This window comes from Nipponia nippon, unplaced genomic scaffold (assembly GCF_047370975.1).
Source record: "Nipponia nippon isolate SJK-2023a ecotype South Korea unplaced genomic scaffold, ASM4737097v1 scaffold_10, whole genome shotgun sequence".
In the NCBI taxonomy this organism is placed as follows: Eukaryota; Metazoa; Chordata; class Aves; order Pelecaniformes; family Threskiornithidae; genus Nipponia; species Nipponia nippon.
The window spans coordinates 12,196,497-12,209,001 of record NW_028262291.1 but is presented as its reverse complement, the minus strand read 5'-3'; the positions used below and the strand labels follow the sequence as shown (position 1 = coordinate 12,209,001).

The 12,505-nt window shown below is 36.2% G+C and overlaps 1 protein-coding gene across 7 annotated transcripts in view; it reads right to left on the bottom strand.

The window, feature by feature from the left end:
• Window positions 1–12,505, bottom strand: part of IRAG1 (inositol 1,4,5-triphosphate receptor associated 1) — a 126,251-nt gene that overhangs the window by 94,015 nt on the left and 19,731 nt on the right. The window contains exon 1 of one of the 7 annotated variants that reach the window (XM_087744925.1): window positions 3,656–3,767. The exons of the other annotated variants lie outside the window; for them this stretch is intronic. The gene's annotated coding sequence lies outside the window, so the exon portion shown is untranslated. Of the gene's footprint in view, window positions 1–3,655; window positions 3,768–12,505 lie in introns of those variants that run through there. 7 annotated transcript variants of the gene reach the window in all.

Genomic DNA, 12,505 nt, shown 5'->3' with positions numbered 1-12,505 from the left:
CCAGAGCTAAAGGAGGAAAGCGTGTCAGGGCATACCAAGATCCTTGGAAGCTTACTGCATGCAAGCCCTGTCTGCGGGCTCAGTACAGAAGTCTAATAAAAGCCTGAACAAGAGTATGACCGCATTTGTGACACAATTTGAGAGCGGATTTTATGTTTAAAGCCTTATAAGCAATGTCATGAGGCACCTCATCCAAGTATCTACTCTTTGCTAAAACATGCAGTGAATTCTAGTTTATTTCTCAGGTTTTCTCAGAATGAGAGAGACATAAGTTTCAGCATGATTAAAACCAAACCACCTTTGCACTATAAAAAACCAAAATGATTCACTTATCAGAACAGTGCCACATAAACAGAAGAAAATTTCATAAAATAGAAGTGCTATTTGAAAAGTTCCAGGATTTCCTCAAATAAAGCTCAGGATTATTTCCCTTCTAAGAGTGACTTAACAGTTACTTGCCATTTTACTATCCATTTTTTAAACACTTCGGTCAGAAGTCTAAAGATGCCCATGGACAAAATAGAATTCTTCTATATCAGGTCTGATTACCAGATACCACCTCATGTCCCTTTTTAGTATGTAATACTGCCTTGCCTTTTGTGTATGCCTTAATTTGCTTGTATGTTTTGGTAACACATGTTATGACAGGTAAATTTTGTTATGTAATGGGTGACTGGGTCTTCACCCACCCACAGAGAAATCAATTGTAAGATTTTACTTATAGTTTTCATGTTCTGTCCCTCTACTTAGCGAGATCAGCCTATAATCCACTGGATTTCATATGCTGTGTTCTTAAGAAGCAGTATTCTAACATTTTGTCATCAACACTGTTCTTAATTTACAAGAAAGATGTGGTACAACAGGTGCTTTTTTAAAAAAAGATTTTTTTGCTAAACAGCTGCTTAAAAGTGGGTGCATAAAATCTTCTTCAGCAAAACTTAATCAGAACCACTCGGGAAACTGGTAGCTGTCACCCATGCTGTCTCTAAGGCAGAAGCTGGCTACAAGGACAGTTGCCATTTCTTTACTACCCATGCAGTGAAGTGGTTTTATGAAAAACCTCATCCCATCTTGCTGTTGCTGGGAATGACAAAACATACCCTTCAGCACACGGATGTCCCAGTGTTGCTGGAAAGAGGCCAACATGAGACAAGAAAAAACTACCCATTTACAAATTGCAGCAGAGACAGAAATGTGAAATATTGATATACATATGTACACAAATACATATATACAATACACAGGAAAAATTAACCTGCATGTACAGTACTATAGATGTGGGGAAAAAAAGAAAGATAAGAATGCACAAGATTCAAAAGACTGAAATATATAAAGGATCAGAACTGTCAAGCAATAATTTCAGTGAATGTAAAGCTTGTGTGTGTTTGCAGCAGGAAAATGGCAATCCCTCCATACGGCCTACAGTAAAATTTGCATATATTTTTGCATTTAAATTTGATTTTTGAGCATAAGATTACTTTAAATAAGGTTTGATAGTTTCTCCCCAAAGTCCAAAAGTAATGGGGTTTTTTTTGGTTGGTTGGTTTGTTTTTGGGGTAGGGTTTTGTGTTTTTGTTTTCGTGGGGGTTTGTTTGTTGTTGTTTTTTTGGTTGGTTGGTTGGGTTTTTTTAAGTTCCATGGTTTTGAAGATAATTCCCCTCCTCTTCCCTCTCTTCCTTTAATTGCTTTTTAAATTAATAAATTTAATTTCTTTGCTACATTTAGTAACATTCTTATTTGCCTAGTAAAAATTTCATTTCCACCTTCCTCCCCAGGCCTTAGTTCCCACAGCACTTTTCACAAAAGATTTTCTGCCAGCAGAGTTGTATCTTTGTGCTGACCCATACACTGAATGGGACAGGACTCCCATAGATCAAAGGTGAATCCTTGCGACATGCTGTAAAACTAAAGATAAATTGTGCGTGCCTATTATAAATTACTTTTTCCTTATGCTTTATAATAATCAACCACATTTTCTGATCACTGGCATTAACTTAGAAGGCTTCATTTTGCTATCGCCTGCCACTCTGTTCTCTTTTCAATGTGGATTAACCAAGTTCAACACAGCAGTTGGAAGCCTGGGTGAAAAATTTAACTCATCTTAATGTGTCTTAAAACCTACCACCTTGCTTCTTGACACTATCTCTAGTCCAGATTGCAAGATTCCTCTTTGTTCTTCATGCAACTTTAGACTTGGACCAATACTTTTCGGTGTACTAAAGATACAGTAAACTATACAATCCCTTGACATCGCTTTGAAATCCCAGGCTTTCAACAGAAAGCTGCAAATCTGTCACCAATATAGAGAAACATCCACAGAAAGCCTCCAAAACAAAACCCCTCTGTTTTCTAGATACTGCATGAAAGAATTTTTGGTGCTGCTAAAATACATAAGTACATATACAAGCATATGTCAAGAACATTAACTATAAAACGACCTCTTTAATTTCATGATTTTGTTAAAAGAATATTATTTAAAAAAAAAAAAATCCTTCTTTTAACCTGACCATGAGAAAAGTCTTATACTAATTAGATGTTATTTCTTAGCCAAATCACAGGAACTTTAGGATAACTCTTCTGACTGTTAGAAGAATTTAACTCTTGCAAGGAACAGGAACAAGGAATGGGGAAAGAAGGGTTGTTTGTGTATACATGGGAGAATGAAGATGCAGTATTGCAAAGAAAGAATGTTAAGCAGACATTGCTCCCAGGAAAGGACCTGAAGTTATTAGAAGTCCTGACCACAAGTTAACGTATTTAAAAAACAGGATTATGGAATGTTTTACTGATTAAATGTTTAAAGAAAGAAAAAAAAGAAACCAAAACCCCTTCAGCAACATGAGACTTAATTATTAACCAGACGAGGAAAAATCTAAAAATCAGTGAAGTCAGACCCAAGTATGTAGCCCCTAAACCAAACACATAGCCCCTAAACCAAACTGCTGAAAGACAGTTCAACATTTTCTATCCTGAAGACACGTTTTATGCTCTCTTTTTTAATAATTGAGAGAAGATTAAAGAAAACCACACATGCTTTACATTCAAATAATCTATATATTGCAAATATGCAAATTTAAGAAAGGGAAGGAACGAATAAACTAAAGATGTTCTTCTTGATGCCTATTAGCTTTTGAACACATGTGCTGTCCTATCTACAATGGGATAACTGCATGTTTGTCCTGCAGGAGTAACTTTATTCTTTTCTCCACAAACTCAACATCATTAACTGACTTTAAAAAAAAAGTGCTCTTCTAAACCTGTACAGTCCTAATGCTCTAGGCCAAATATAGCTAAGCCAATTTTAAGTGACATATTGAAGACAGTCTGGGCATTGTGGTAACTTAATTAGTTTTGTACTGCCATTGCTGGGCTAGTACTTAAGCTAGCTCGTTTGTGCTGCTTTAGTACCAGTATGTCACATTCCAGCCTACAGTGCACAGGGACCACAGTTTTATAAATTCTTGCAAAGCAAGTCATCTGAAGAAGCAGCCAGAATTATCCTACTTCAATTTAGCCCTTGTATAATCCTGTATTAGTCTATAAAACTCAAATTTGGTGGAGCAATATGCTCAGTTATTAATCCGAACATGTTGATTTATACAAGTATAAAACCAGAAATGAAATGAAAATATCTGTCTCAAATTTAATCTCTTACCTTGCTGAGGTCTTTCTTGTTTCTTTCATCTAAGATGGATTCTTCACATACAGAATAACTTCTCTGTTCATGTTAAGAAGTGGAAATAATGCAACACTTCAAGTATACAGATATGACTGTTAAAAAGTATTTTTGAACTGCATGAGAAATGCTCAAATGGGAAAACTTTGCAAAAATGTTGTCATCCTTATATTCTGTAGAAGCAAGAATACAGCATCTGCATTTGTCTTCTACATAACTCAGGCAACAATATCCTGGCAACCACATTTTAATGGAACAAATCCAGGTAATTAAAATGACTAGATCTAGCATCCATCTCATTTTATCATCCCTCTTAATAGGCCAGATTTACTTATTTGGGAAGTGATGGTCAAAAACCTGCTACATACAGTTCAGTAAGGACGTTACCTGTCTCTGAGCTAATAGGGCCTTTAGCTTTGCTTGTGATTGTCCATTTAACTGTCTCTTTCACAGCACTATCTTTCTGAGAACTTAAAAAATGAATTTTACTGTTTGGTACACTTCATACTTCTTAGACATATGCACAGTTTGGTGAATTTCATTAATGCTTTACTAATAATTCTGTCAGGCATTGTATTTTTTGTATAAATGCTAAAAGGATTAAATTCACTGCACCAATAAACCGCTTGATGCATTAACATCTTGCATCGTGTCCACTCAAACATTTTACTAGGTTCCTAATACTATTAGTCAAAACCTTGGCTTGCACACCTCTGCAACTGCACAGCTTAATCCCACTTTGGAGGCCAAACTTCTACTAAATCAAACTATGGAACACGAGTTCGATAATAAAGAACTTTTGGATTTGCTTTCTTTCAGTGATCATTTGAGCAACTGCTATGGCTTCTGTATGGCCTTGACATATGGAGACTTCAGCAGTCACACTGTTTCTCTGAAAAGGAAAGCGAGATAAGCAACTCTGCAGCTAAATACAAATGAATGACTGTTGATCTAGTTTCATACCACTCTTGATCAAAACAGACCTCAAACTGACAGTGTTGTACAAAGTGAAAAAGTGATCTTTCATTTTGGTTTTTGGATGCATAAATTTAACTATAGGGATGTATTTTATCTAGATATCTACATTCAAACTCATTATCTATAAGATTCAATTCTCAGCATTAGATACCATGCTATGACCTCACTATCCTGAAAGAAACACTAGAACAGATGTTAAGAGACAGGCCTTACGGTGACAGCACCCTCATAAGCAGGCAGGCACAACAGAGCTCAAAGCATTTATATAGGTTATGCTTCCTTGCACCATATCACCACACACTCACCCCTCAACCCCCATAATCTAACCTGTTACAACTACCTCACTCTTCCCAAAAAGTAGCAACTTCATTAATGGAGAAGAAATTTCTATTCCCCCTTCTAACACCTAAGGTTGCTGGTACTTCCACAATGACCCGTGTTAGCAAAGTCAAACACCCTGGGGAATCTCATGGGGAAGGAAGGGGCCGGAGAGGGCGGGGGGGGGAAGAAAGAAACTAACTCCTCCTTTCAAGAAGGCTGACTCATCATTCCCTTCACAGCCCTAACTAGCACGTTAAATAGGTTTAAATGCACAATGTGAAGTAGATTGGATTCCCTTAATTATATTTTGCCTAGTTAAGAGACTAGCCTAACACAACAGGTCTTAAGTATGACTAAATTGCTTTTGAATTATGTACAAACCATAGCCTTGCAAATAGATGCAGATGCACAGTGCCAGTTTTACTTACAGAATCACAGACAAAACACAGCTTTGGAACAGTCTCTCCACATCTGTCCAGACAGTTATTGTCTTTTTCTTCTCAAAATTTACCTTGCCAATAAAAGCAAAAATATTTTTCCCCATTTGGTTACATGCTCAATCACTACCAGCTCGCGTTCTACCACCTAGTTACTGTGCTGAAACTTAAGGTATGAGATTGGGAAAAACTGATAGCATTTTTCAAACTTGTAGCAAAAGAACACACACACACCCTCCACCCCTGCCGCCCAAATGGACAAAACATAACATGCCAACAGGAACAAAATACATTGCTATCAGCTGCTTCACCGAGGATGCCCTTCTAACGTTTGAAAAGAGCAAGAACATTTTCATTAGAAATCATGAAATAGAGCAGCTTTTCCTGTAGATTCAAAACAAATAGCTCACGCTTTCCCCATTTCATCTCTGTAACTACGAAGATTCCTCGAAATGGCTGGGGATCTCTCATCTGAAGAGACGACAATGGCCTAGCAAGAAGGAACTATGGAAACGAATAAAATCCCAAGGTACTTTGACCTATTGGTCTCATTTCTTTACAGAAACTCTGGTGTTTTGAAAGTTACTGTCAGTTTTTCTGCAGTGTACAAGCAATTCTTCACATGGAAAACGAACTGCACTGATCTGACAAAAAATGGGTTGCAGCCACCCATCACAAACATAGATCAAAGAAATGAAAGAAAAAAAGTGCCAGCACATTTGCAAAGTCCAGTGGAGAAGATGGGTCTTAAATCTATCTTCTTAGAGACTACTAATATATGTAATAGAGCATGCATTAAAATTAGTACGTTAAAAAATTAACTCATGTTAAATATGAGTGTATTAGACAAGGTTATGTTGATTATGCATTAAGTATTGCAATTCTGTAACTACATTTAACTGAATCTACACAGTAGCCCCTGCAGCATACAAAACCAACGAGCATTACTTAATGAATTTTCCAACTGCTGTTGAATTTTCAGCAAGAGGTGAGCATAAACTTCCAGTCTGGGAAGTGTTATTTTTCTTCAGCATTTCAAAGACCAGGAAAAGGCCAGTGAAAACTGTCTCAGCTGTTAGACTCAGTGATCAACATCACAATGATCCATGATCACATTTTAAACTTGCTGAAAGCTAACTTTTATCAAGGTTCTCTCAAACAAGTGATGTAATACAGGGTAAGTATATTGGTGGTATTGTTATTCAGAAGAGAACAATGGATAAAAAGGAAGCACCACAGGAATGGTGCCAAGAGACTGCAGGTAGTATCACCGCAGCTAAGGCAGCCAATTTCTGTTATTATTAGAGCTGAGTGTGTATTTGACTTGAATAGTAAATTCAAGATGCAAATACTATTTTCTCTCTACTTCATGAAAAAAGAGGCTCTCAGAAGGAGAAACACATTTATAAACTACTAGCAGTAGTTCCCCAGGGGTAAAACGGAGTCTTTTACTGCCACTACACTCTACTAAACCCTCACTTTGATAACAGCTACACAGCTGCAACCACCAGCAATCAGCTATTGCCTCTCCATACACTTGAAACAGAGGCATAGTTGCCTGTTGCTTCCACACGTTGTTCTGTAGTGAGCACTTCCAAAAGCAAGCCTGCAAAAAGATTGAACATAGAGCTGAGTCTTTAGGAGAGAAGCCACTGCTTCATCATCTCCTTGTAGTACTTGCATTTCTCACAGCAAGTCTGACATTCTTTTGAGACTATAAAAGGCAGTAACAGATAAATTAATGCAATTTTTAGAACAAAGCAATAAAATGCTTTGAAGTAGCAAGCAACTAAAAAAGGAAATCAAACAGCCATTACATCAGATGAATGACAAAGTCATCTGAGAATTGGTCCAAAATTTAGCCTGACATATTCTTATATGAGAATATTATTCAGATACATGTTTAGTGAAAAGTTTTATTGATTCTTACAACATTTTAAACTTTTCCTAAAGCCTCAGTTCACAGGAGAAATGATTATACATGAGTCTTATTATAGGTTAATGAATGATCAAATATCAGCTATACCTCATTGAGCAAAGCGTTTTTACCTCACATGGTAGAAATTTGTTTCAATATCTGTTTAGCTGCAGGTGGGCACATACTTCATTACTTCTAGCAGCTGACATGTGACAACTGCTGTGTGTTTGAGCATTGAGAGCTGCCGCCACATGCTTTTCAGTCTTCCTACCCAGTCTTCAAACCTTTCTGACTATAGATGACTTTATATAGAATAGAATCATAGAATCATTAAGGTTGGAAAAGACCCTTAAGATCATCAAGTCCAACCGTTAACCTAGCACTGCCAAGTCCACCACTAAACCATGTCCTCAAGCACCACATCTACCCATCATTTAAATACCTCCAGGGATGGAGACTCAACCACTTCCCTGGGCAGCCTGGTCCAATCCCTGACTACCCTTTCAGTGAAGAAGTTTTTCTTAATATCCAACCTAAACTTTCCCTGGCGCAGCTTGAGGTCATTTTCTCTTGTCCTATCGCTTGTTACTTGGGAGAAGAGACCGACCCCCACCTTGCTACAACCTCCTTTGAGGTAGTTGTAGGGAGCAATAGGGTCTCCCCTCAGCCTCCTCTTCTCCAGACTAAATAACCCATACTTCATGTGTAGCCTGGTGGGTCAGAAGCCAGAAACAAAGAGCATAAATTCTACAATACTGAAAATCCCATTTCACTGACCTGGCTTTTTGGCTTACATTAGCCATACCACATCATATATTCCTTCAATAAAGACATATCTCCAAATAAGCAGCACATTAAAAACAACCCTAAGGAATGGGCCAGCTACAATGTCACTGCACTAATTAACTCTGCTTCAGATGTCTTCAAAGACATACCTTTCTCCTCAACAAGAGCATATCACTCACACGTTTAGTTCAAAAAACATGATTAGAAGCTCTGGTCTTCAATCGTTTCTCTAATATTGCTTGCCATCCCAAACAGTATTCCATTTTTTGGTTTACATAATTCTTCATTATTTCATCTATCTTTATTTTCCCTTTCCTCAGCTTTCTGACTATTTTGCTCAGAATACATAACTTCTTTGCACTTTCCAGATAACATGGTTTTCAACTTTTAATTAAATAACAGTTTTACCAATTCAAAATCTAGAGCTCACTGTTAAACTCAGAACTGTGACTTCTCTCAGAAAATGTGAAAAATTGTTTTGACACTTAGCAATCTGTCCCCAGGGGACTAAAACTTTGCTATACACAAAAGAAGTATTTACTGAAGCCAGTCTGAACAAATATGGGTTGCCTGTTTCTTATACAGTACTCTTCCAATAGTCAAATCATTTTACATGCTAATATATTGTTTTTTCCCACAGATACAAAGCCAGTGAGTGGACTGAGTATAGTTACTATGAATGGACTGGGTATAGTTACTATGAAGAACTCCATACACACGGAAGTTCATTGTAAGATAGGGAGAAACGGAATACCTGAGCATAAGATGAAAATATTATCTCGGAAGTCTAAAGTGTTTGCTAAATTGCACTGTATTACTTTGCTTTGCAAATTCAAACTGCACTGTATTGCTGAAATTGCTTTTGCAAGGCAGAGAGAGATTATAAAACTCATTTACAACTGCTGCAAACTGATTTTACCTAAAAGATATTAAGAAAAAAAATAATAATGATATAGTCAGAATAATAATATGAAATTTACTTTGCATCACATTTATGCCTCCACCAGCATAATCAGTTAATGCTAGATCTCTTCTTTCAAAATGGGCAGTTTTACATTAGTAAGTGCTCGGAAAATTCTACCTGAAATATGCAAGTACTAATAAACATGCCCTTTGTTTACAGCATGAAACAAAGAGCTGGTCAGATTTAACTCTGTATTACAGACTACCTTTAACTCAAATGAAACTGAAAGACTTTATGAAGAAAGTTTAATTTAACAACTGCAAGCATTAATTTCTGAAAATACACCTATTGAGAACAGAATTATGAGACCTGCCTATCAGTTGTTTTGTGGGTCTGGTTGGTTTTTTGTTTGTTCGTTTGTTTTAAATCTTTGATGTTAAGCACTACTGCATTCTACTGATTTTACTTTCCCGGTTTCTTCATGTTTTGGAGGACAACAATCCAAAAGTAATACAAGCAGTCATTTAAATACTTAGGTTTTGTGCCAGATCCCCAAGCAAAGATTTTCTTTTAAAAGTTGTGAAGGTCAGCTGTGTAAATCCTCTTCAGCTGGAAGCTGAGGGAAGAAAAGCATTGGGCCGAGATGTTTTGGAAGACAAAGATGCGATTAATAGAGCTTCTCTTTTGGCATAATGAAAGAAAAACTAAGTAAAACCAAACCCATAAAGTCGCATGTGATTATTCCATTTATTTCCTACAAAACTTAAAAATTCAATTGCTTAGGAAGGTTCCCAAGGCCAGATAGGGCTGGGAAAGATTGGGAGCAGCATGGGTACAGGCCCAGCAAGTGCCATAAGAGACATTAACAGAGATTTTTGAAGACTTAGAGAAGTTAAACACTCCTTCCTTTTAAATAGGGATAATACTAACCAATCCAAAACCACTGAGAATATATGATAAATGTATGTTTGATAATGGGTGACAGCATGATGCCAGAAGAATGTCTTTAATTGTAATTGTTTATAAAATTCAGGGCACTGATATAAACTATACAGCACATACACAAACCTAAGTTTGCAACTGTACTAGTTAACGTTTGCTTAAGAGACTTTAAACACAAGAGGCCTTCTAAATATCACTTCCTAACTAAGGGCCTAATTTTAGTCTTTGAATTCTTTAAAAATAGGTTTTGTTTGAAGGTTTTTGGGGATACAATTATTACTAATAGCATGCAATATCTGTGACAACCCTTTTACACGCTTATGGTTGAAGGAACTATCTCCAAGGGAAAACTGTTACAGTATTTGTCACCTGATAAAAGCACGTTTCTTAATAATTTAAGCCTCACATGTCATTATATAGTTAAGCAGCAGCAATATTTTATTCATGCTAAGACAGCAAAAAAAGCATTCCCACTCAAAGAATCTTCTCTTCTATTTGCAAAATTTTTTATAAAAGTCTATACAGATTTCAAATTATTTAAGTTTGATGAGTATTCTGCTTGAAACATTTCAGCACATGAGTAATTTCTAAATTTATTAATGAAGTTGTTTGCTTCCTTAAGATATTAGGGCTTCAATGAGATCAATTAAACATCTATTTTCCATTCTGCTGGATGCATAATTTTAATTTACTGTAGCTATAGTGTTACAAATCCACATATTTATCTGATAATGCTTTTGTGGAAGATTTATTTCTACATTCTACCTCCTGAACACCTGCTGTCCTTCCACATTGCTTTGCGAAGGATTTTGACCTTTATCAGGCATTGTAGAAACCTCTAAGTTTTTCACTATCAGAAAGCCACAACTGAGCTACTTGAAGCATTTGCACCCTAGTCTACAATTTTCCTTCTACTGCTTTAAATACCTCTCCTAAATATTTTCGCCTGGTATGAAATAGAGATGACACTTGATCTTGGATTTTGGTTTTAGTTTGAAAACTAAAGTTCATATGGCCTAGGAAGATGGCAGAAATAAATTATTCTTCCTTACCACAATCTCAGTAATGGTTGGATTTTCTGTTTTTCTTCTACATTGTTCTGACAAATCCTTTGTTTCATTTGATTTTTTTTCCCCCAAGATCAGAGGCTGTATAAATAGAATAATTTTATCAATACTTTCATTAAAAATATTTTATTAACATATCTTCTTTCTCCTTAAAATATAAAGCTGAGCCCTCTGAGCACAGATGCTTACTTTACATCTAGAACGACACCTTTGCTAGCTTACAGTATTTTTCCAAAGGCTTATTGGTTACATTGTAGTTGATTAGATTTAACCCAACAATATTGAAGTCCTTACTTTCATAAACTCTAGGTATTTGTGCAATCTCCACCAAGTCATGCATAAAGAGTCTGCTGGAGACTGAAGCAAATAAGTGCCATTTATGTCCCTTTGATAATGCATCTTGACACTTTTAAATATTTAAAATAGCTTTACTTGGCAAAGCTATCTGCTTGGTAAAATTATTTAAGTCAATTTCTCTCAACTTATTCTTACTGACTAAATATATCAAGAGGGAACATGTTTAGACTGCAAACTCTTCAGGACAGGGACAGCATTATTTTTACAATGTCAGGAACAACAGTGTTAGGATCTTTGTGCCCTACTGTTAATTAAATAAGGAACTCTGTTGCAGAAGATAGATCAGTAAGTATGATCAAAGGTTAGCACTCTGCCTGTTTCTCCTTCTCCATCCATTATTTATTGAAGGTCTTTGGATTTGTTTTAAAAAAAGCAATAACAGAAGTGTTCTAAATGTATTTTTTCTCCCTTGAAAATGACTGAAGAACAGGCTTGCATAGCTTCCCTTTACCTTAAAAAGAAGCAAACCTGATGAGAACAAAGAGCCATTTCCATTAAAATCTAGACCACATAATTTATCATTTATGTATAGCTGTCCTAACAGCAGTCTTTAATCAAAAGCATCATTATGATTATCTTACACACCAAAACAGCAAAGACAGGAAAGGGCGAGTATATCTTAATAAAATCTTCCCTTTTGACACTGCTCTTTGAAAGTAAATAACCAGTTTTCACTAGAAAACACTAACTTACACATTCTACAAAATTAAGGTAATAAAATTATGTGGAAGGAAGTTCAAATTTTATATTATGTGCTTACACATTATGGTGGTAATCCTACATGTAAATGAAATCAATGCAAAGTCATGCCAGGAATACAGAGACACACATGGATATACTGACTGGATGTAGGCCTTTTGCAGCTGAAGCAGAAGAGAAGGAAAAAAATAATCATGCTTAGAACTTAGACATTTCACAATTTACATTTTCATATGTAGGTAAGACTACTGAGTCTTTACAGGGAAAAAGAAAGCAAGCATTATCCCCCATTACAGAAAAAATGCATACATCTGAGGTCCCATCCACTTCAGTGAAGTGAACAAGAATCGTGCCATTGATTTAGTGAGAGCTGGATAGAGCCTCAAGTGACTGACTACATGAAAGTTACTGTCCTGTTCA